This window comes from Saimiri boliviensis, chromosome 2, assembly GCF_048565385.1.
Source record: "Saimiri boliviensis isolate mSaiBol1 chromosome 2, mSaiBol1.pri, whole genome shotgun sequence".
NCBI lineage: Eukaryota > Metazoa > Chordata > Mammalia > Primates > Cebidae > Saimiri > Saimiri boliviensis.
The window spans coordinates 197,270,569-197,296,779 of record NC_133450.1 but is presented as its reverse complement, the minus strand read 5'-3'; the positions used below and the strand labels follow the sequence as shown (position 1 = coordinate 197,296,779).

Sequence of the window (26,211 nt, the reverse complement as noted above, 5' to 3'; positions counted from 1 at the left end):
TGGGTTGCACAGTTCTGTGGATAAAGCACAGTTTCCCTAGCTAGGTGGTGTGCCCACTCACTACCTCCCTTGGCTGCGGGGAGGTGGTTCCGCATCCCTGTGTGGCTCTGAGGTGGGCCACTGCACCACACTGCTCTTTCTTCTCTCTGTAGGTTATGTCAGTTTTCTGGTCAATTTTGCTGTGAGAACCTGGATGCCTTGGTTGCCAGTGAAGGATTCACAAGGTTGTTATGTTTTTTTCTGATGGGAGTCTCCAAATATGGTGGCTTCTAGTTGGTCATCTTGGCACCGCCCTCCTCTTGTCTATTCTTAAGACAGTTGCACTTGTAAAATTCAAGATTTGAGAAAGAAATAATGCAATAAGCAGTATTTCCTTTTCTTTTTTATATTCCTTCAACTCTACAGCATTGAACAACAGGCTCAAGAGATAATACATACTGGTATTTGTATTAGTTCATTCTTGCACTGCTATAAATAAATACCTGAGACTGGGTAATTTATAAAGAAAAGAGGTTTAATTGGCTCCCGGTTCTGCAGTCTTTACAGGAAGCATGATGCTGGCATTGGCTCAGCTTCTGGGGAGGCCTCAGGAAACTTTCAATCATGGCAGAAGGCAAAGGGGAAGCAGGCATGTCTTACATGGCTGCAGCTGGAGGAAGAGGGGTGGGATAGGTGCCACACACTTTTTAACAACCAGATCTTGTGAGAATTCTGTCAGGAGAACAGCAATAGGGGGACAGTGCCAAACCACTCATGAGAAGCCACTCCCATGATCCAATCACCTCCCACCAAGTGTCACCTCTAAAATACCGATCCAAATCCTATCAATGTTACTTTCACTTTATAAATTGTTCTTTACAAAAATCTATGTGGTCAGTATTAAATCTAATTTTTATAGTTGGGAAAATTGGAATTTATTTAAATCACTGCTCTCAAACTTTAATGAGCATTGGAATGACAGAAATCTTGATAAAATATAGTTTCTGATTCAACAGGCTTATCAGTCTTTTCAGAGCTCTCCAGAATGCTGAGCAGCCGTTTGGCAAGCTAAGTTCAAGACGCTACCTCTTCGAAGAGACCTTCTGTAATTCTTTTTTGTCTGTGCTAATGCAGCACCTGTGTTGATCTATATCTTAGCATTGGTAACACTGCATTACTTATTTGGGTGAGCCATTTTAGATTGTAAGAAGTTTGAGGATGGAGATGGTGTCCTGACCTCTGATTAATTGTTATCAAGGATAGTGCCTGGTAGAGCCTGGTAGCACAATTAACTCTTGCTAATGAACGATGTTTATGGAAGGGCCACTTTCTTGCTGAATTAGTGGATGTTTTTTCAGTGTCCCTGGACTGGAAGATGCCTGTTCCCAGGACCCTGTTCTGTGAGCTACGTGTTTTCAGGGAGGTTATTATGTACTTGGAATATGTAAGCTAGTTTAGTCCACAGATAACTCACAGATCACCTTCACGGTTGTTCATATATTAAAATCATAATAACTCATAAAGCAGCTGTGGTACCTCCACATAGTTTTTATTCAGGGCCTAATCATGTAGCCCTACGTATGAGGTGCTATGTGTGTTTAAAGTTTGGTGTTGCAGAACCCAAAGCTTAGGGTAGGACAGGGGGATAGTGCCACACAGTGTAATGGCCAAGCCAGCATTCGCATAAGCATCTCTGAGAGTGTGTTCAAAATTTAAATTTAAAAACCCTTCTTTAGGTGTACCAGATCAGGGTCACAGGAGGTAGCGTGGGAAGCTGTGTTTTCATGAGTTTTCCAGGTAATTTTTATATGTAATATAATAAAACCATAAATAGAGAATATAGTAGTGTGTGAACCAGAGTTTCCTAAAGCCATATAGTATGATAGGCATGAATATACTTCGAGAAACAATGGAATGAAATATTCAAAATAGTTTCTTGGAAAAATTTGAACACAGTATCACCATACCCATGCTAATGTCAGAATAGATCTTGCAGAGATTGTTTTTAGAATAATTTCCTACCTCGTGATAGTTGTAAAAATGTGAGATTGTACCACAGAAACCACAATATTTGATTCTCATAGAGCATGAGATGGCAACCTTGACAGCAATTAAAAATAACCTGGGGTTTTTGTAATAGAACCCATTCCTGGTTCTTACCTCCCAGAGATTCTGATTTAACTGATCTGGCATACAGCCCAGATTTGTTTTTATTTGTTTTTTTTTTTTTTTTTTTTTTTTTTTTTTTTTTTTTTTAAAGGGCCTCTAGGTGATTTTAATAGTCAGGCAAGGTTGAGAGCCTTTAATTTAGTGTGATCATCTCATCTTCAATATGACTCCCAGCAGGGAGCGAGGTATAGTTGTGTCCACTGGGACCACAATACCAAATTCCAGGATAAATTCCAGAAATTCCCTCTCCATGATTCAAGCCTGAGAATGTGGTGTTACAGGATTTTTCATGAAATTTTGTTTGGGATTATAAAATCTTGGGTATTGAGATAAAATACATAAATCAAGTCTCAGCCTGGGTTTTTGGTATTTTTCTGTAGTAAAATTGGCCGTGGAGCTCTTTTTGTGGGGAATAGGAGACAGAAAAGGCAATGTTTTAGTACAGTGTTTTCTGCCTTCTATTGTTTTAGTACAATGTTTTCCACCTTCCATTGATCATGAAGTCACTTTACTATGTCATGACCGGTATTGTTTTAAATGAAGTGAAACAGAACAGGAGAGGAAAAAATGGAGAATATGGAAGTGCATGGCAGTTAGTAAGAATAATTATTGTTTCATAAAACTAGTCTCAGTTATACATGCTTACATACATACAAGTATGTGGGAACTTTCTTACCATGTAAAATGTATTTGTTAGTAAGAGTCATAGTAAAAACTGTGTATGTCAACATTATACAGGAAATGGAATATTTGAAATGAAAGGGCTCAGAAGCAACTATGGTATGAAGGAATGAGTACTGGACTTGGTGTGGATATCTATGCTTCAATTTTGGTTCTGCCAGTGACCTTCAGCTTCTAGCTATACACCTGTAAAGTAAGAGTGATAATATTCTCTTCCTTGGCTAACTCAGATGATTATTTTAGATACTAAATGGTCTTGCAAATATTTACTGTTTACCTTCTATATATCAAACTGAAAAAGATGTAAGATGAGACACAGCTTGGCAATGTGAAAGGAAATTTTTTGTTGTTGTTGCTGCAAAAATATTATACCCATTTATTAAAATAGTATACCCATTTATTCCATTCACTCCATGATCCTTATTGTCTCATTCCTTTATTCTTTATTTCACCTTAGAAAAGGAAAGTCAAAATCCCAGGGAAAGCAAAATATATATATATATGTATGTATATGTGTATGTGTGTGTATATATATATATGTTTATATATATGTTTATATATATATAAAAAACAATAAACATATATATATATATATGTTTATTGTTAAGGTGTGATTTGTTTTTTTAAAGTCAGGGCCAAGATACAGACTTGCAGTCTGCGGTAACTTTGAACTACAGGACCTTGGCTTTTTGTGAGATTACAGGCTTTCTTGAGATGCGTTTCAAAAACTTGGCTTGGAATTTCAATGGTAAAAGGCTAGATGACTTGCTACTACTATACTTTGTAATATAAGAGCTATTTTCCTCGCATGGAAGGAGGTGAAATTTAACTAAAGAGATATTATGTTTGAGGAAACTGACATAGAAAAGCAATACAAGTAGATGCTGGTATGGTTCTATGAGAAGCGAAGTCCTATGTTTTACTATAATTCCTGCATCTGGCATGAATGAGAGGATTAGTAACCTGAGAAAAGAAGCCCAAGTGTGTGTTTCACCTTTCAAATGGGGGCAAAATTCTGACCTCATGGAGAAGCTTCATGAGGTGCTGAAAGATGGAATATCAACTGAGTCAGCTACTTAAATATATAGGTCTGAGGGCAGTTTTAAGGAATATTAAACATCTGGGTATGGCAATTGGGCAAACATTCAAAAGTTTTCTGTACTTCTCAGAGGGGAACAGAAATGTCTGAAAGAGGCGGCAATTATTTAGCAAGTATTCCTAGGGCTGGGGTGAGGCTGCATTAGACTCAGTGAATAAATGTAAGGAAAATCCAAAATTATTTAGCAGACACCAACATGGGAAGTGCAGGAGCAATACACAGAGATTAGGGAAGACACCTCAGTTTAAGATGTAAAGGACAAAGAATGGCAATAGACTACCTCCTTTTCCCTTTTCATTGATACATGTACGCATTGGGGTTGGCACCCAGAAAGAGAGGTGGAGCATAAACATTGAATGATCTGAACTCAAATTCTAAATGTATTGGGTTAAATTCTATATTTACTCAAAAAATCTAAGAAAATCTGGAAATGGTTGGATATACCTGGTTACGTTTAATAAAGAGAAACAATCACACTGGCAAACAAAAATGTTTGTTCTGCGTACCTGCTGAGGATCTAAAATGCACACACTCCCTCGGCCTTGAGGAGCTCGTACTGTGATAAGAAAATCACATATTAATTAATTAATTAAATGTGGACTGTACACAGTTAAAGTAGGCATCTCAAATTCTTTTTGTTAAGTCAGAGTATGAACAAAAGAATCTATTGTTTTATAGCTCTTGTTGCTATAACAAATACTTGTCTGCGCCCCAGGAAGGCGACTAAAAAGGAAGGGAAGAATTTGTGAAAAAAGTGGAGATCTTTGCTCTTTTTGCGTATGCCTCTCTTCCATGTGGGAAATAGAATTCACTGGAGCTGACAATAAATGAGGTTTGTATAAGTTGTGAGTCAATGCAAAGAATCTGATTGTCAGACTCACATAAATTAAGAGATTTTTCAGAGTATCAAACATTACTAATAATTTTAAGAATACGGGCATTCAAGAGGCTAAGAGAAAACTGAGAGAGGTCTTGGACTCTGAGGGCTATGCCCAGGTCTTCCTCCTGCACTGGATACAGTCTCTGGCTCAGAGTAGACAAGGTCTGTAAATAAGATACATAGGTTATTGAATCTCACAGTGGGAAGCCGTTATTAATTGTTTACAAAACATTCTATGAAGTGTCTCTAAAAAATTCTTGGGAAATGTGCATTATGAAAAATCCATGCGTCGATTGCTAAAATTCTTTTGTACCATAATAAATTAGTATTAACTTTTTATGACATGTCTGACCAAGATCTCCTTTGAGACACTGAGGAAAATGAGACATCAGTCTGGAAAGAGCCTCTATCAGAGCTAAAATCAAAGGAAGAATGAACATTGAAATTATGGCGAAGCTTGGGTAGAAGAATGGTGAAATCATGAATGCTTTATGAAGAGTTTATGAGGACAATGCCCCAAAGGAATCAGCAGTTTACAAGTGGATAATTAATTTTAAGAAGAGATGAGATGATGTCAAAGATGAAACCTGGAGCAGGTTTCATCTGTTGACCTGACCATCTACATCAATTTTTAAGAAAAAGATTCATTGTGTTCATGGCCTAATTGAAGAGGATCCAGAATTAACAGCAAAAGAAAAGTCAATACCGTAGACATCTAAATGGTTCAGCTTACCCAATTCTGACTGAGAAATTAAAGTTGACCAAACTTTCCAACACACGAGTCCCAAAACCAGTGTGTGCCGATGAGCTGCAGATGAGAGCAGAGCTTTCTTTTAAAAAATATGTATCTATTTTTTATTTCAATAGCTTTTAGAGAAAATGGTTTTTGGTTACCTGAATGAATCATAACCAAATTACATGAAGTTTGAGATTTCAGTGTGCCTGTCACCCAAGTAGTATACATTGTACCCAATATGTAGGTTTTTTTCTCCCTCTATCCCAATCCTCCCTTTTCTGAGTATTCATGATTCATTATTCTGTCACTCTGTATGACCTTGCATACCCATAGCTTAGCTCTCACTTATAAGTGAGAATATATGATATTTGATTTTCCATTTCTGAGTTACTTCATTTAGAATAATGACCTCCAGCTTTCAAGGGAAATCTTAAACATAGAGACAGAGATCATGAAGGATTTCTTCAAAGAATTGTACCAGGAGATGAAACATGGCTTTCTTAGTTCAATCCTGAAGACAAAGCACAATTAAAGCAATGGCTACTAAGAGGTGTTGGAAGTGGTCCAGCCAAAGCAAAAGCAACTGGTCAAAAGGTCATGGCAACAGTTTTTGGGGGTTGCTTAAGGCATTTGCTTGTTGACTTTCTGGAGGGCAAAAGAACAATACCATCTGCTTATGATGAGAGAATTCTGAGAAAGTTGGTCAAAGCTTTAGCAGGAAACCCCTGAGAAAGATTCAACATGGAGTCCCTCTCCGCTACAACAATGTTCCTGCTTATTCCTTTCATCAAACAAGGACAATTTTGCAAGAGTTTCAATGGGAAATCATTAGGCATCCACCTTACAGTCTTGATTTGGGTCCTCTGACTTTTAGTTTCCTAACCTTAAAAAATCTTTAAGAGGCACTTGGTTTTCTTTAGTTAATAATGTAAAGAAGATTGCCTTGACTTGGTTATGTTCACAGGACCCTCAGTGCTTTAGGAATGTGGTAAGTGGCTGGTTTCTTTTTTTTATTATTGCATTTTAGGTTTTGGGGTACATGTGAAGAACATGCAAGATTGTTGCATAGGTACACACATGACAGTGTGATTTGCTGCCTTTCCCCCTTCACCTATATCTGGTATTTCTCCCTATGCTATCTTTCCCCAACTCCCCATCCCCTGCTGTCCCTCCCCTATTCCCCCTAACAGACCCCAGTGTGTGTGCTTCCCTCCCTGTGTCCATGTGTTTGTGGCTGGTTTCATTGCTTACAAAACTATTGATGGAGCTTATGTTGAGGAATGAAGTTTACATATTTTTTAGCTTTTAATTTCATTTTTTTCATGAACTTTTTAAAGTTTCCTCATATTTTATTTACCTCAGCTTACATATCATTTTCCAAGGGGTGGGGGTCATACTCATTAACCCAGAGATTCTGGGTTTAATTTCTGTAGTATTTAACCAGAGACATCTTGCTAAGAATGCCCAATAGTTAAAGACACTTACCTTAGCAAATATTATTAGATTATTTGGCAAGAGGTCTAATTATCATGTTAACAAAGTTGGACAGGGTGACCTGAACTATTTGCCTTTTCTTAGTAGCATGTTCTTGATAAAGGAAGTGAATGAATCTTAGACAAGCTGCTTCAATTCCCTTTTCCTTAACTTTAATCAAGATGGGCTAGTCCTTTATTTATGATATAAAGAAAAGATTAAGTGCCTTAAATGGAGACATAACATTGTGTGAATACAGTTTTATTCTGTTTCCCAGAATCTTTTTAGTTAATGTATTTTTAGTTTTGAAACAAAAGCAAAAAGGATCAAATTATAAAATTAACTTTTATTCATTGAAAAAAGAGAGGAGATTTTAAAAATCACATATAATATTGCATTTCTGTGATAAAGTATTATAATTTTCATGTGTTTTTAAAAAAATAAATGGCATCACTTTATATATGCTGTTATGTAATCTTTTTAAAATTAATTATGATGTTCATCTATTTTTATTTTTTATTTTATTTTTTGAGACAAAGTTTCACTCTTGTTGCCCAGGCTGGAATGCAAATGGCGCAATCTCAGCTCACTGTAACCTCCACCTCCTGGGTTCAAGCACCTGGCTCAGCCTCCCAAGGAACTGGGATTACAGGCACCTGCCACCATGCCTGGCTAATTTTTGTGTTTTTAGTAGAGACGGGGTTTCACCATGTTAACCAGGCTGATCTTGAACTCCTGACCTCAGGTGATCTGCCTGCCTCAGACTCCCAAAGTGCCGGGATTACAGGCATGAGCCATCGTGTCCAGCCAGTATTCATCTACTTTATGATATGTATGCAGATATGTCAAAACCAAAATTATTATCCTGATTTAGAAAGATTTATCAAATGTGTTTCAAAATTCAGCCTGGTAAATAGAGTAGAATACTAAGTACAGACATAATTTTTTTAGGTTATCAAAATTGGAAATCACTAAACTTATGGGCTTTAAAAATATTTTTAGAACAAAATATTTTATTTTTGTAAAGAATTTGTAGAAAGTAAAGCTGTCTTGTCCAGTATGCTGACACTTTGTCACATGTAGTTATTTAAATTTAAACTAATTAAAATGAAATAAAATTAATAATTCAGTTCTGTAGTTGCAGTAGCCACATTTCAAGTGCTTGATAGTCACATGTTGCTAGTGGCTACGATGCAATACAATATCACAATACAGAACAAATATAAAAGATATCCATCATCACAGAAAGTTCTATTGGTGATTGTTGGTGTAAAGTTCTAAATATGTCACAATGTAAGCTTAACCAATTTGTTGAGCACAAAGTATTTGTTGGATGTTCTGTTAGGCACTTTTTGCTGTTATGATGTATTGTTTTACTTAATACTCAAAAAAAGGCTGTGGAAATGACATTGTTATATCCACGTTGCAGGTTTAAAAAACAGAAAAGTGGTAGTTCATCAGAATGAAGTGATTTGATTAAAAGCATAAGAAAGGCTGGGCGTTGTGGCTCACACATGTAATCCCAACACTTTGGGAGGCTGAGGCAGGCAGATCACAAGGTCAGGAGTTCAAGACCAGCCTGACCAACATGGTGAAACCCTGTCAAAAATTAGCTGGGCATGGTGGCATGCGCCTATAATCCCAGCTACTTGGGAGGCTGAGGCAGGAGGATCACTTGAACCTGGAAGGTGGAGGTTGTAGTGAGCTGAGATCACGCCACTGCACTCCAGCCTAAGTGGCAGAGTAAAACTGTCTCAAAACAGGCCAGGCACGGTGGCTCAAGCCTGTAATCCCAGCACTTTGGGAGGCCGAGGCGGGTGGATCACGAGGTCAAGAGATCGAGACCATCCTGGTCAACGAGGTGAAACCCCATCTCTACTAAAAATACAAAAAAATTAGCTGGGCATGGTGGCGCGTGCCTGTGATCCCAGCTACTCAGGAGGCTGAGGCAGGAGAATTGCCTGAACCCGGGAGGCGGAGGTTGCGGTGAGCCGAGATCGTGCCATTGCACTCCAGCCTGGGTAACGAGCGAAACTCCACCTCAAAAAAAAAAAAAAAAAAAAAAACAAAAACAAACAAACAAAAAAAACTGTCTCAAAACAAAAAAAAAAAAAAAAAAAAGAAAGAAGGAAAAAGAAAAGCATAAGCAATTAGCTATATCCTGTCCAAACCCCTAGTAGCTTTACATCTGCTTACTTGAGGCTCTTGTTCTCATAGTGCATAGGCTGCTGATTTTTGCTGTCAGAGCCCAAGGAAACCCAATCCCTTGCATTCCACCCTGGGGGTCGGATGGAAAACAACAGCTCTGTCTACTAGGTTCTTTATGGTCACATCTTCTTAATAGATTTGGACTCTTGGCAGGTGGCCCTCGGCTGCTCCCCTGGTAACTTAATATAAAATCTCAGCTTTTCAACATTGCTCAGAAAGCCTATCACACCCTTGCCTGCACCGAACTCTCCTGCATCATTTTTTCCCATTCTCCACTTCCCAATGTGTACATTAGTCATGTCGTGTTATAATTCCCAAAAGAGACACGCTGCTCCCTACCTTCACCTATGTTGCTCACTTGACCTGAAAGCCTTGTTTACTCTTTTCAATCTATTAAACCCCTGATGATTTTTCATAGCTCAGGCCCTGCCTCCCTCTGGATGCTTTTATTTACCCATGAAGAGTAGGATTTGAAGTCCTCTAGCATGTCCTTATAGTGCCCTCTGTGTTCTATAAAGCATGCTTGTCATGGAGTCATCATTGATTAGTTCATGTTTCTCCCTGTTTCTTCTTGAGAGCTGGACCCATATCTTAATCTTGAATAATACTAAATACAGATATAAATGTTCTCATCAGTGGAACACCTTTATTTTCCACATAGGAGGTATCATATTATCTGAAAATTAGAAAGTAGATGGAGAGAGAACATTTTCTCAGGAAAAATAGAAGTGCCTGTAGCAACTTGAGAAGGTGGTGGCACAAGGGCTTCTCTGATAACCTTGCTCCCCTCCAAGACCACAAATAGACTCCATTCCATGTACTTGAGAGGAAGACCTGTTTCCCTTGCATCCCAGTGCTCAACCAAGCTGCCTGAATCTTTCAAGGTGTTCTCCTATCCCTTCATTGACTCTCCCCTGTGGCAAAGGGAGCTGCTTGCTGTGACGCCTGCCATAATATGTCACCAGCTGACATGCAGTCACTTCGTGGAGGATACTGCTCGACCACAGGACACACATCAGACTGACACACTGCCTCTCCTTGATGGGAAAGAGCAATTCTTCCACATTCTTAGGTAGAAAAAACTGGATAAAATGCTAAACTCCGGTAGCAATATGATGTGAATAGTGACATTATAAATACAGGCGTTTTTGTAACTGTCATTCACCTTTCTAGCCTTGGGACGTGTGGCACATGGTTATGATAATCACCCTTGTCTCAAGCATATTGATTCATTTATCCCTATACTTATTTATGTATTCAGAAAATGTGGGGGGCAAAATTCAGGCACTCCAGGAAGTGCTAAGGGACTCAGGGGTCAACAAAAAAATAGTCTCTGCCGTTAATAAAATCTCATTCAAGCGGGAGACACTGGCATATAACCATGATTATAATGCAGTGAGACAAGGGCCTGTAAGAGAGTCAGACACAAAATACTGTCAGGTGAATAGAGTGGAAAGTGCCTGAGGGAATCAGGGAAGGTTTCATGGGGAAAGAAAACAGGAGCTGATATATGCAGGACAATGGCATTTTCCTGGTCTGGGTGGGGAAGAAGTCACTCTGGCAGGGGCAATAGCAGGTGCACAGGAGGTGAGGGTAAAGGAGCATGGGCTGCAGTGTTCCGGGTTTGGTGTGTGAGATGAACAGGTAAGGGTCATAGGAGTTGGTACTGGATAGCAGAGCAGGGAACACATTGCACGAGGCCTTAAAAACCCTAATAAGGAGTTTGAAGTTTCTCATGTTGACATGGAAGAGTCATCAGTTATTTAGGTAGGGCAGAGCCCTAGGAAACCCAACCCCTTGCATTCCACCCTGGGAGTCAGATGGAAAAAAATCAGGGGTTTTTAGATGAATGCTCTCCAACTTAATAAAGTCAGAAGCAATAATATGCTTTTGCACTCTGTCTCTTTTCCTTGTTTATTTTTATCTTTCCCTATATGTTTTTAATAAGGGTTAAAACTCTGAAACACACACACACCAAAGGCCTGGTGGTTTATGCTTGTGGGTAGTGTGAAAAGAGGGGGGATTGGCAGACTGACTCTTACTGTGTTGGGTACAGCAGTCCTAGAAGCATACTAGACAAAAAGAAGGAAATCTAAGAATCTTGGGACTTGTAGAGTAAGGAAAACCAGGGGCTCAAGGTACCAATCTGGGACAGAGAAGGCTTAAGGGGCCTTGGAGCCCCACTGCCTGGTCCCCTGTTGTAGTGAAGGATGATCTAATGTCACAAGATATGCCTGAAAGGGTCTGGAGGACACTCACACATATAAGGAAAAAGCCCTGGATGAGATAGACAGACATGGAAATACTGCAAATGGCAGACTCATCAGTGCAGATAAAGGCCAATGCTTTGCTGATGGTGTATTTGCTTGGGCGAGGTATGTCCATGAAAATTCATGTGTGTAGATAGAGGCAGATGAGAAGATTTCGGCAGTAAAATGGCCATGTGGATCTTTTTTTTAATGTCCTAAAGGAGATGATTAACCCTAAAAGACCGTGATATTGTCTGAGATTATGCCAGCTGGTAAGTGACATGTGTGTTGGGTTTAGTCCAATCTAAGTTTGAATCCCAGCTCTACTGTTCACTATTTCTGTAATCCCTGGAAAATTTCTTACAGTCACCAACTTTCTGTCTCCTCCTTTATAAAACAGGCATGAAAATACTTACCTCACCTCTCAGCACGATTGGGAGGACTAACTGAAATAATGTGGGAAAAACACTCAGCCGATTGTCAGACAGTCAAAGAGTGTTAATTATGGTCTTACGTCTTTTGTATGTTCCGTATGTAGCACAGTGTCGGGCATTCAAGAACCTTAGAAATACTCTTTGGTGTGACTTCTCCTGGCTTTCAAGTACACTTAGAGTTTGAATTAATCTTTAGCAAGTATAAGACACATTAAGAGTTATCACTGGTTGGTATTGAAGGAGATAGTCATTTGTCAGTAATATTGACCCAAGGAAAACCAGTCAGGTGTAAAAGGCATCATTTTGAAATGATGTGATAAATGAAGCTCCATTATTTGTATGAGCAGATAGAAATAGGGTCAGATCTTATGGGCCTGCTCTAACATAGTTAAATTGTCATTACAATCCCAATAGGCAGGGTTCCTTACTCTTCATGTGAGCTGGGCATTAAAGGTGCCAGTCCACAGAAAGAATGGAGATTAAAATTTGTGCACCGAAAGTATCAAAACTTGAGATAGAATGACCATTTGAGAAAAACAAACAAACAAACAAACACAGGGAATTGCAAAGTATAGTAAATGGGCATCAATATTCCCACAAAATTAGTACATTTAAAAATATTTCTTTAAATATGCATATCATTCATTTATTAGAATTATTCAGTGATGAGCCTTAAGTTCCCATGTCTGAAGGCCAGCAAATTTTATTAAAATTTAACCAAGAGCAGAGGAAATTTTGACATGCCGCTGTTATTCCTTCAGCATTCAGGTTTATGTTTAATTCAGTGTTTCATAATTTGCTATGAAATAAACTTCGTGCTATGAAAAATTTATAAAATGTGAAGCAATGGGAGTATATGTGGGAGTATATGTCAGGTACAGTATGATATTATTCTCTGCTTGAAGAATTGTTTATGTGCCATGAACTTACTCTTTTGTATTTAAAAGGAAGATAGAACTTAATCTTAGATGCTAAAGAAACAGAAAGGTTTATATTTAATTTCCTGATTACCATATACAAATTGGAGTTTCATCACCTGCCCTGCATTATTTTAGACACTTCTGGGACAGCACAACCTCCAATCTGGTTTCCCTACTTCTGGCCTCTCTGACCTCCAATTTCTCCCCATTAATGTGAGATTTCCCTTTATAAAATGAATACATATTCCAACCTTAGCTTTATTTTTAGCAATATATAATTTTATATATTTATGTAGTACAGTTGATATTTTGCTGCATGCATACAACCATCAACTCAGGGTATTTAGGATATTCATCACCTCCAATATTAATTATTTCATTGTGTTAGGAACATTCCAATCCTTCTCTTCTGGTTATTTTGAAATATACAATAAATTTTTGTTAAACTATAGTCACTCTACTGTGCTATTCAACACTAGAATTTATTCCTTCTAACTGTATGTTTTTATGCATTAACCAGCCTCTCCTCTATCACCCTCTTTCACCCTTCCAGCCTTTGGGAACCATCATTCTACTCTCTCCCTTTATGAGATCAACCTGTTTTGCTTGCATATATGAGTGAGAACATGCAATATTTATCTTTCTGTGCCTGGATCATTTCACTTAACATAATGGCCTCCAGTTTCATCCATGTTACTGCAAATAACAGAATTTCATTACTTTTATGACTTAATGTTATTCCATTGTGCATATATACTACATATTCTTTATACATTCATTTGTTGATGGACATTTAGATTGATTTGATATTTTGGCTATTGTGAATAGTGCCATAATAAACATGGGGTGCAGGCATTCCTTCGGTAACTGATTTCTTTTCCTTTAAATAAATATTCAGTAGTGGGACTGCCAGATCATAGAGCAGTTCTAGTGTTAGTTTTTTGAGAACTCCCACACTGTTTTCCGTAAAGGCTAAACTAATTTACATTCTCATGAACAGTGTATAAGAGTTCCCTTCTCTCTGCGTCTTCACCAGCATTTCTTATTTTTTGTCTTTGTGCTTATAGCCATTTTAACTGGGGCAAGATAATACCTCACTGTGGTTTTTATTTGCATTTCCCAGATGATTAGCAATGTTCAGCATTAAAAAATATACCTGTTGGCTACTTCCATCTTCTTTTGAGAAATGTCTATTTGGATCTTTGCCTACTTTTTTTTTTTCTTTTGAGATGGAGCTTTTTTCTTGTTGCCCACTCTGGAGTACAACGGTACGATCTTGGCTCACCACAACCTCTGCCTCCTGGGTTTAAGTGATTCTCTTGCCTCAGCCTCCCAAGAAGCTGGGATTACAGGCGTGTGCCACCATGCCCAGGTAATTTTGTGGTTTTAGTGAAGACAGAGGTTTCTCCATATTGGTCATGCTGGTCTCGAACTCCTGACCTCAGGTGATCTGCCCACCTCAGCCTCCCAAAGTGCTAGGACTACAGGCATGAGCCACCACTCCTGGCCCCTTTGCCTGCTTTTTTAATGGGATATAAATATATATATTTGCTGTTCAATTATTTGAGTTGTTGGCCCTATTTCTCACCATATCAAAAAATCAACTCAAAATAGGTTGAAGACTTAAACGTAACACCCCAAACTGTAAAACTACTAGAGAAAAAAAATTGAGTGAAACAGCTTCAGGATATTGGTCCAGCAACGATTTTATGGCTAAGAATACAAAATCACAGGCCATGAAAGCAAAGGAAACAATCAACAGAGTGAAGAGATGACATGTTGAATGGGAGAAAACATTTGCAAACTACTTATCTGAAAAAAAATTAGTATTGAGAATATCCAAGAGAATCAAACAACCTTAGTTTCTGAAGGTCTCTCTCTCTCTCTCTCTCTCTCTCTCTCTCTCTCTCTCTCTCTCTCTCTCTCTCTCTCCTCTTCTCTCCTGTCCCTATCTTGTAGCATCAGGAAGCCTTGATCTCCAGTGGCATTTGTAATTTCTAGCAGAAGTAATAATGGGTCACCAGTAATGTCTGCTAGGATTTACAAGCCCCAGAGCAGTCAATAGTTCTAGGAGAAGCAGCTGCCATGACTGTCGTGGTCTCCACCACCACCATCAGTAGTGAGTACTCACCTGGGTTTGTTAATGTCATTTCCTCTGTTTTGTCCCTACAATCCCAGGAACTTTCTGTAGTTTGCAATCACTGTGTTACTCCACCTTTCCTTGATCTTCCTCAACCCTTCAAACACTTTTGAAACAAGTGTCTTCTATCAAAGTATCTCTGTTTGAAATAAATAATGTGATTTCTACTTTCCTGATTGATCCCTGATTGTCTCAAGGTCCTGTCAGCCTGTGAGTATAGGTGGGGTCAGAGTTACACTAATGGCCCAAAATGTCTGCTTGTTGCCATCATCTGCTGTACAGATCTTAGGCATCTGTGACATTGCTGTCAGTAAGCATAACAGGGAGTCCCATAGGAATAGCTCCTGTGTGTCAGTTCAGCTGGACAGAGTCACTGCAATGCCCAGCTTCTTGGGTATCTCCTATCATGTATTGTACTCACAATCACTGCTCTGCTGCAGTTTTTCTAGGCACTGCCCCTAGTGCCCAAGCATTGTGCATGCTCCCTTCTATACTTTGCCATACCTTTTCACCTGGCACCCAAAGCAACATTACTTGTGTCACTGTAAATCAGTCCCTCATAAAAGCACTCCTTCAACTCAGGTCTAAAAGTCCCATATTAGGTAGACTACGAGCTAGAATGATACAACAAAAAGATTCCAACGCATTGTGGCTTCAGCATGACAAAAGTTTATTTCTGTTGATGCATTTTCTAGAAGTGAGAAGCCTGGGGCTGATGTTAGTTGTTCTGTCTTACCCAGTTTAATGAATGAGCTTCTGACATCCTCAAAATATGGCTTTTATCTTTGTATCCAAAATGGCTACCTTGTTACCATTTCCCAGACAGAAGAAAAAGGGAGACTTTGCTTAAGGACATAACTGGAAGCTATTATAGACTTCACTTTTATACATATCCCACTACCTGTAACTAATTCACGTAACCACACCTATTGGGACAGAGAGTGGGTAGTTTGTCTCAACTGGACAACCAAATGCTAAGTTGAAACTCTGGGGTTCAGAGTACCATGTGGAGATGTGTTTGCAGATTTAAGTAAGAGTCTGCTGAGAGCCTAGGGCAGGTCATACCAAACCCATGCTCTGCTTACCAAGGTATGAGCCCCAGTCCATCATTTTTACACAAAGCCTCATCTGCTCGTCAAGCCATGTGTCCACAGGGTTATCTCTGCCCCAAGGGGCAACTGTGTTTCACTTGTACAAGGGGACTGTTTAGACTAGTGGCAATTCTGAAGACTCTTAATGAAATATATTAGCAGTCCATATCACAGATTCTCTCTACATAGGGTTCACGTCTAGCCCACAGGGCTGAGGAAAGTTGGGGAGCTTTTAGAAACAGTACTCTATGGCCTCCAGTTTTCTTTCTCTTCTATATGAGTGTAATACAAAAATCTCCTTGTTTCAACCAAAACTAAACTGATAAAAATTACCTCTTGTAAGTTAACCACCTCTCTAATCTTCCCTACTAATTCATTCACCTTTTATGACCAATGGTCTGAATTAGCTATTATTGTTCCTAAGTTACATATAAGGAAACTGAGGTGCAGAGATATTAGGTAATTTGCCTAAGGTCACACAGCTTATAAGTGATTAGATATGAATTTGAATCCAGGTCTGTTTGTCTCCAAAGCCATTGCCGTTTTTGTTATACGACACTGCCTATTAAGTCACAAGCACTGGTACCTTGTGATTAAAAAATGGGCTACTTGTAATATAAACATTTTAATAGAGAAGTTCCAGGAAACAGGACATCACCAGGGCCACAGTGTCATTGTGGTTTACACTTCCCATGAACTCTTTCCAATAAACATTTCATTTAAATTTAATAAAGCAGTTAATAAAGCCATAAAGGTTAATTACTAGTTAAGGGAAAAATATGACTTCACTTTGGTGAACATGTGAAAAATGAATCAACTTCTTTCTCAGTTAACCCAGGATTATACAGGCCATAAAGCATGATTATGGATTTAACATGTTAATTCCCAGTAGATTTAATAGCAGTGCTGTGAAATACATGACCAATCGCTAATCCATCTGACAAGCCTTCAGACAGCACTAATCAAGATTAAATCACTTGGCCCACATGTGGATGCAATATATCTTTCAAGACAAAATGACCCTAATTTTTCATCATGGAGGTAGCATACATCCCTGGTGATAGGATGAGAAGCAGAGAAGAAAAAAGTGGAGCATACAATTTGTGATCTCATTCTGACACCTCACTTTAGAAGCTATTTTTGAAGAAAATGACCTTTGCCTTGTTTTCCTAATTTTAAGATCTTCTCCAGGGTTTATTGCTGGTGGAATGATTCATGCTCTACCTGTAACTTCGGGCATAAAGCAAAGCATCTGCATCCCTTAAACTATTTTGCCTTTCCAAAAATAGATCACTGGCAGAGTCAGCCCTTTGTAGCTCTACTCTTACATATTTCAGCAACTCTTCAGGTTTCATCAGTGTGACTTCAACTCTTAAGAAACAGAATCCTAAATAACACCGTATTTCCTTTCTCATGAATCCTACTGCCTGGTACCCATCAAAGAAAAGTGTCATGTTCTTTTGATTACCTGAAGATAAGGAACAGGGGTCTGAAAACTATTTACCTGTTTTATAAATAAAATTTTATTAGAATTAAGCTAAACCCTTTCGGTTATGTATCATCTCTGGCCGTTTTCATGCTACAACAGCAAAGGTGGCAAGTTGTGAGAGAAGTGCATTTTCCCAAAGCTTAAAATATTTATTATCTATCCCTTTACAGAACCATTTCGATGACTCCTGGTAAAGTTTCATTTTTTTCTTAATTCAAATTCAACTGAAACATGGATATTTTCAGGGCCTTCTATTTCTCCCATTTATATGACTCATTTTGTTTCCCAGTTATCTAAAGTCTCTAATCAAAACTTCTCACTTCACTTATTTGTGATTAGAATTAAATATGAGGGGCTGTGCTCTAATACACAATAGATCCTCAAAACATGAATTCATGGCCTCTCCACCAATATTTTGTTATCGTTGTTGTTTTACAAGGAAACAGAACAGTGTGATGGTAGAGAGCAGGGAACTGGCTGTATACTGCTTGGGTTCAGAGCCCAGGAGATTAAACCAGCTAATATATTTAAAGGCTGACGTCACTGTTCCTGGCACATTGTATATTCTCATTCATTGCTGGTTTCCTCCTCTTTGTTTCTTCCTTCATTATTACCCATGTTACCTAGGACACATTTCTTAAGTCCTCTGTGCCTTGATATTCTTATCTATAAAATAGGAATTATGATCGTAATGGTATACCCACCTTATAGAGTTCTTGGTAGGATTAAAATAGGCGACACAAGCAATATGTTCAGAACAGTGCTGGGCACACAGTAAGCACTACAGCAGTGTTGCTCACCATTATCACCATGATCTTCCTCCTCATCCTCATCACCTTCATTTTACTAAGAGAGGTTAGTCATGTCAGAAAGGATTAATCCATTACCCACTGGCTTGTTACAAAAAAGGATTTACTTAGATAAGTGTGAAGTATAAGAGTGTAAAATCTAATCAGTCCTGTGTTTAAGTCAAGCTCTGTCACCTTTCATTTTTAGGGAATTGGGGATCAAGGTCTTGCTCTGTCACCCAGGCTGGAGTGTAGTGGCATGCTCATGGTTCACTGCAGGCTTGACCTCCCAAGCTCAAGCAATCCTCTTCCCACCTCAGCCTCAATAGTAGCTTGGACTTACAGGTGTGTGCAAACACATGCTGCTAGTGATTGAATTTTTTATAGAGATGAGATTTCCCATGCTGTCCAGGCTAGTCTTGAACTCCTGGGCTCAAGTGATCCACTCAGTTTGGCCTCCCAAAGTCCTAGAATGACAGGCATGAGCCACGTGCCCAGCCCACTGTTTTTGTATCTCGGATATTTCAGTTTTTGTGCATCTGAATTTTCACATTTGCCATATGAAGTAAACAATACAGATCTCATCAGTGAGTTGAGAGTAAGCCAGCTAATATATTTAAAGGCTGTTGTCACTGTTTCTGGTACATTGTATAGGCTCCTATTTACTGGTTTCTTCCTTTTCTCTGCATCTGTGTCCTTGAAAGTAGCCTGACTCTCCTGAATGTCTTTCATTTCCTGATTGTTCATGCTCTGAGCTCCAGTCATGCTCATTACTTCACAATTTCCCATTTGCCCTTCTCTTTTCTCTGACTCTTTGTGATGGTAAATTGTAGTGTCACCGTGAATGGTCTAAGGGATGCCCAGATGGCTGCTTTCTGGGGGCTGGTTGGGGGCCAAAAGAAGGTATTAACATTTGACTTGATAGACTGAGTAAAGAAGACCCACTACACCAGTGTGAGCAGGCATTATCCAATCTGTTGAGGCTGGAACACAACAAAAAGGCAGAGAAATGAAAAATTCTCTCCCCTCCTTGGCCTGGGACATCCATCATCCCTTGCCCTGGGCCATGGGATGTCCTGGTTCTTGGGCCTTTGGACTCTAAGACTTACACCAGCACCCACTCCCCCATTCTCAGGCTTTTGGTTTGGGATAGGGAGTTATACCATCATCTGGTTCTCAGGCCTTTGAAGCCAACTTCAAAGTATACCACTGAACTTTACCACTGACTTTCCTGGGTTTCCCACTTGCAAATGGCACAATGTGGGACTTGTCAGCCTTCAAAATTCTATGAGTTAATTCCCATAATAAATTTCCTCATATATATTCATGTATATCCTACTGTTTGTTCTCATCTGGAGAATTCTGATTAATGCACTCAATTAATACACTTAATTTGTGGTGAGCTGATTCTGGTGTTCAGACCAACCTGTGTTTTCTCATATGCTAAACCTTTAATAATGACAATAGTAATAATAGCTTGCTTATGCTCTTTCTCACTCTCTGTCCTTCCTCCAACATATAAATGTGTTATATATATATATATATATATATATATATATATATATATATATATACCCCGCTGTGTGCCAGGCAGTGTTTTACGAATTTTACATTTTATTGAAACCTCATAACCACCCTTTGGAATGTTTTCTCCATTCTATAGGTGAGGAAATTGAGCAATCGAGGTTCCAAAACTTGGCCAAGGTCATATGGTTAATAAACACAGAATAAGGATTTAACTCTGGGCTGTTTATCACTGGAGTCTACGCTTTTAGCCACTATGCTATTCTGCTTCCCTAAATACTTTACAAAATCTTAAGGGACTTCATAAACATACTCTACCAATGCATTTCTGCCTTGGCATATGCATTCATGTGTGTTTCACGTATGGACTAGTCCATCCATTTTTATACATATGATATAAAAGTTATATAGTGTATGTATGTTTTCTTCTAAAAATAAAGTCGTTCAAGGAATAATAAATAAGGAACAACTATTTAAATTCATTAATTAGATTCTATTTATGCTACTGTCAACCTCAAATTTTTGTTTGACCTGAAATCTTATTTATTATAGTCACCATTGTTGGCTACCATATGATAACAAACTTGTATTCAAAAATCTTGGTAGAATAATAATTTATGGCTGGTGTTCAGTCCTAAAACTGTTCTTTTGAAGAATTGCTTCTCAAAATATTCTGCATGTAAATCACCAGGGGATGATATTAAAATTCAATTTCTGGTTTGGGTTGGGGCCCATGATTCTGAATTTCTATAAAGTAACAAGTATCTTTTGATATAGTACGGAAAGGCTTTCATGTTAACATTTAAGTGATCATCTATCTATTGGCATTCTTAGGATCTCCTTGGGCTTTACTTTGCCTTGGCACAGTTGATTGACTTTTAGGTTCTAATACAGAAGAGTGATTGAAATGGATCAAGGGTCCTTCTTGAGTCACTGTTTCCTTATGATACCTCCCACAATCACTGATCCTATTCAATTCACATCCAAAATTTTGTTCTGTGTCCTTTAATCATCCACTTTTCCAGTCAGCCTTAACTAAGCACTTACTACAGGCTCGGCTGGTCCTTTTCTTGAAGAAGTTCTCATTCTTAAGGGAGAAGTATAAGGAGAGTGAACTCAGACATGTAAGATAAAAATGACAAAATAAGTATTTTTGGTTTTACAATAGAAGCTCGAGAGCACAGGCTGGATATGGTGACTCATGTCTGAAATCCCAGCACTTTGGGAAGCCGAAGCAGACAAATTATTTGAGCCCAGAAGTTCAAGACTAGCCTGGGCAACATGGTGAAACCCCATTGCTACAAAAAAATTTTTTAAAAGACCCCCAAAACACAAAAATGCACTAGGTGTTGTGGCATGTTCCTATAGTTCCAGCTATTTGGGAGGCTGAGGCAGGAACATCACTTAAGCCCAGGAGGTCGAGGCTGCAGTGAACTGTGCTCACATCACTACACTCCGGCCTGGATGACAGAATGAGACCGTGTCTCAATTTAAAAAAGAAAGAAAGGAAGAAAAAGAAGTGTAAGGGCACAAAGAAAGTGATTGTTCACTTCTAACAGCTTGAGAGTTAACACAATATGAAACTTCAGAAAGATGGTGTCCCTTAAATGGATTCTGAAAGTGTTCTCTGAACAACAGCGGAGCAACAACTTTCTAAGCTAAGAAGTTAGCACGAAGATGGGCAATGGCCTGGCCTGATTCAGAAACTGACTTGCTACTGATATGGTTGAATTTGGAATTAAAAAGGAAAAAAGCAAAGGATCTACTGTAGTAGAGACTGGGAAAGTACTGAAGGGTTAAGCATGGGAGTGATTAATTACTGCCCTGCATTTATGTACCTATTCTTCTGAGCTATAAGTATATATAAATAATAAGTATATATGCATAATCCTCACATTTCAAAACATGTTTTAATGTAATATTAAATACACAAAATAACATTTATAACATATTTGTTATGAAGCCTAATATAAAAGTACCTGTCAACCCACTATGCAGCTTTATTTACACTTTGAACATAACTGAAACTGTTGAAGCTATCTATATTCAGATACTTTATATTAATAAACTATACGCCCATTAGATGAAACTGCACGTGACAGTATTTCCATACAATGTTCTAAAATTTTACTTTGGAGCACTTAATAATGTGCCAAAATTTTTTATCAGTTCTTAGTTGTAATATGCTCCCAGTAGCTCAATAGTCACTTTGATGTGACTAACTTAATTAAATCAAAAATCGAAGATTTATAGCATATTCAAAATGGAAATCCTCTAGCAGAGTGTTTCCAAATTGTGTTACAGGCCAGTAAACCACTTAAAATCCACTATAGACCTCAATAATGTGATAAAAGTCCAAATGAGTGTGAAAGTTAAGCCTAGTCAAAGCCACTGGCTCAGAGAAGGGTGAGGAAGGCTCAGACACAAGGCAGTGGCATTGTTTTACAGAACATCATATCAGTGGTTCAAAAAGGGACTGAACCAATTACATTTAACTGAGGCAATAACTGAATTGTAGAGAAGTGAGCTTATCCAATATCATACAGTTCAATAATACCAAACCAATTAGAGAAAATACGTTTATTGAACAATATGGAAGACACTAGAGTAAGCATTGTGACAGAAATGCATTTTGTCTAAGACAAGGAAGTTATAACCTATTTTATTGATAAGAAACGATGTGTGCAGATAATGGTGTGTTCTTATGCATCATATATATGTATGAATGTCTGTGTTTGCATGTTTGTCTACCAGAACAAATGGATAGAGGAATGGATTGAAGCTAAAGAGTTCTCTATGCAACAGGGAACCAATGAAGAATTTTAGGCAGGCGAATTACATAAATAAATGTGTAATATTAGAATGAAAGTAGCAGTGTGGATGATTACCTGGAGAAAGAGAGCCCAGAGTCAGAGAAAGAAGTTAGGAGGATACTGTAAGCATTCCAATGTGCACAGGTGGAAGGCCTTTTCTTAGATGTATCTGTGGGGATTGATAAATTCTCATTAGTTAAAAGATGCACAATGGAAAGCTGTAAGTATTAATAATTCATTCTTTTTTATATTCACTCCTGACAATGACTTTCGAGTATCTTCGGACATCTCATTTCTCCTTACCTGCTTTTTATTAGACACATAAAATATGCCTTAAAGAGTATCACACCAAAGAGCACTAGGAAGTCGACAGAGATAAAAACTGGCCCCAGACCTCCAAGGTTTCAGCTGACCCACATGTCATAGAAGATATTGTGTGAACTGAGGCATATGTATTGAAAATCAGTCACCTGCCTCCTTCCAGCTGGCTGAGATGAACCCCACTGGCATCAGTAGGACAATTCAGGGTGAACTTGGGAAAGAGGAATTAGTTTTTATCCTTATAAATAAATAGAAGTGCCTCCTTGGCACCTCATCCTGTATGATGATGTTAGTATTCTGGATTTTGAATGAAAAAGTACTCTCAGTAGCAGAGAGGACCAGGTGATCAACGGTTGTAAGTATTTCTGAGTTAGATTTGAAAAGCTCAGTCAACCAGAATAAGCTATAAAAGCGCAAAGCGTGGGCAGTTAGAACTACAGTTTTACTCTCAGCTCTTCCGCTTGCTACGATACAATCTCTTTCAAACTCATTTTCCTTGTGGAAAAGATAAGTGTAATTAAACCAACCTTACTCTTTTTTTGTAGTAGTAAAATGGCATAGTGTTTGTGAATGTGTTTACCAGAGGATGTGAAAGATACATAAATAAAAATGGCAACAACGACTAAAAAGTAGGTGGTGCCAGGTTGTGGTTTAAGATCATTTGCTTGAGTTGGGGCCATCTAGGTTTGAGTTCAAACCACAACATAATTACTAGCTTTCCTCACTGATAAAGTTTGAATTAAATTTGTATTTAATTCAATTACAATTCAAAGTGCTTCATTGAATTTGTATCTGTGTGTGTGTGTATCACAGATAGTAAACTTTTGATATTTGTTATTGTTACTGTGTTAGCATTAAATTTATATTTCCCATCCATGAAATATTATTTCCATATTTAAGGGTATGATAGTTTTGATTCATTCGAAAATTTATTTGACTCTTTAATGAATCTTGGAATCTTTGAGTTAAACTGGAATTTAGAAAGCAACCAGTCAAATTTTTCACATTATTGGAATCCAGCCAAGCATGAACACTTCTAAGGATGAGAATTTCTTTTCTACCCGGCCTCTTGCCCACTCTTAAAGGAACCATATGACTAGTCTAATAAAAAAAGCTTCTTTGATTAAGCAGAAATCACCTTCCTAAAATTTTATCCTTAAAAGAAGACAGATTTGCTTTCCAAATTATTTAGAAAAATACACCTCCTAGAGAACATTCATTTGTATATTTGAAGACATTGACATGTCTACTTTGCTTTTCTCTACCAAGAGAAATTCTCTACATCTTTGAATGCAGCCTAGCATTACTGGCTCATAAGTATACTTTTGACCACATTAAGAGTTGTATTTTCTTTTTTATAAACTGCTGCTAAATTGTGGTGTTCTGAACTACTGTAATTGATTTCCTGTTTTTAATATCAGGACTTTGCATATATTTCCATAAATCTCTACCATGGAAGGGTTAGGTAATTGTTGATAGTAGAAAGCTCACATAACTTGAGGAAAGTATACATACATACAAAAAAAAAAAAGAAATATGGCAATATTTACAACGAAATTTACTGGAACACATATATATCTGTTACATGGGTTTTCTAAGATTTCTTTAGGAACATGTCTTTATTCTTTTTCAAAAGAGTTAGGAAAGTAAACAAAATAGTGTTTAAAAATAAAAATTGGAATTTTGAGTCCTGTGCTAACTTTAGATGCTTTGTGACTGCCGTGGACTCAGCCTTGTTTCATGCCTGTTTACAGCTTGGCATCAGCCTCCCTTCTTAACGTATCTCTCAGGGTTTTCCAGCTACACTAGAAGTGGAGTTTTAGAAAATGTCATTTTTCTTACTTTTCTTCAAGTCTCTCCTTTTTCTTGATAGCCCTTGCCAATAAATTTACCTGGTAAACTCCTACTCACCCTTCAGGACTATACCCATATATGACTTCCAAAAAGTCTTCAGAAACTTCCCCAAGACAATTATTGCTCCCTCTTCATTCTCCAGCAGACTTCCATTCTGCCAATGCCTGGTGACTTGCTTGATTGAAAGTGAATGAAAATCCTGATTTAACAAAGGAGGCAAACAGGAAGTGCATTGACACAATACTTAGGGAGGGATAACATAATACAACCACGTAAAAGATAGAATGACAGCTTGGGTTAGAGAAGATCCACGTCCTACTTCCAAGAATCTATTCGCCTGACTTGTCTCACTTTACTCTGTTAGCTTTCTCCTGTCTTACCTCAAATTGACTTTCTCATCTTGAGAAATCCAGCTCTTGATAGTATTAGGTTGATGCAAAAGTAATTTTTGTCATTACTTTTAATGGCAAAAACTGCAATTACTTTGGCAACAACTTAATATCTAAACTTTAAATTTCTCACCATGTGCTAACAGGGAAAAAGGATGACCCTTTTGCTCAGAACCAGTTCGAAAAATACCAGGGAAATACTATATTGTATGGCCAGAGGGGCAAAATACTATGATTAGCTTGGCTTAGATAGCCGCCATCATTCAGCCACTACCACCACAGATGGAGAATCATAGTTATCTAAAAAAAAAAAAAAAAAGCAGCATCTAACGAAGACACCTTGTCAGAGCACGTGAAGGAACAGTTTTCGAAAGAGGGTCATAGTAAAAGGGGTGGCAAAAATTCCACAGATGCTCATTTTTACCTATTTACCTACATCTGCTTTGGTAACTAGGCTGTGAAATACTTTAAGGCAATGCCTATACTTTAAGACAGTGACCTTGCCTTTATTTTCCAGGGACTAAAAATGCATTAGGTCTAAAATGTAACAGACCTCAATATATATTATTATTTAAAAAATAACTGATATGGTCTGACTCTGTGTCCCTACCCAAATTTCATCTTGAATTGTAATCTGAATTGTAATTCCCACATGTTGGGGGAGGGACCTGGTGGAAGGTGATTAGATCATGGTGGCAGTGTCCACATGCTGTTCTCATGATAGTGAGTGAATTCTCATGAGATCTGATGGTTTTATAAAGGGCATTCCCCACCTTGGCTCTGCACTTCTCTCTCCTGCTGCCATGTGAAGAAGGATGTGTTTGCTTCCCCTTCCACCATCATTGTAAGTTTCCTGAGGCCTCCTGAGCTGTGCTGAATTGTGATCAATTCAGCCGCTTTCCTTTATAAATTATCCAGTTTCAGGCAGTTCTTTATAGCAATGTCAGAATGAACTAATACAATAACACATATGT

The 26,211-nt window shown here is 38.2% G+C and overlaps 1 long non-coding RNA gene across 1 annotated transcript in view; it reads left to right on the top strand.

The window, feature by feature from the left end:
- Positions 1–26,211, top strand: part of LOC141583763 (uncharacterized) — a 259,520-nt gene that overhangs the window by 163,614 nt on the left and 69,695 nt on the right. The gene's annotated exons all lie outside the window — the stretch shown is intronic.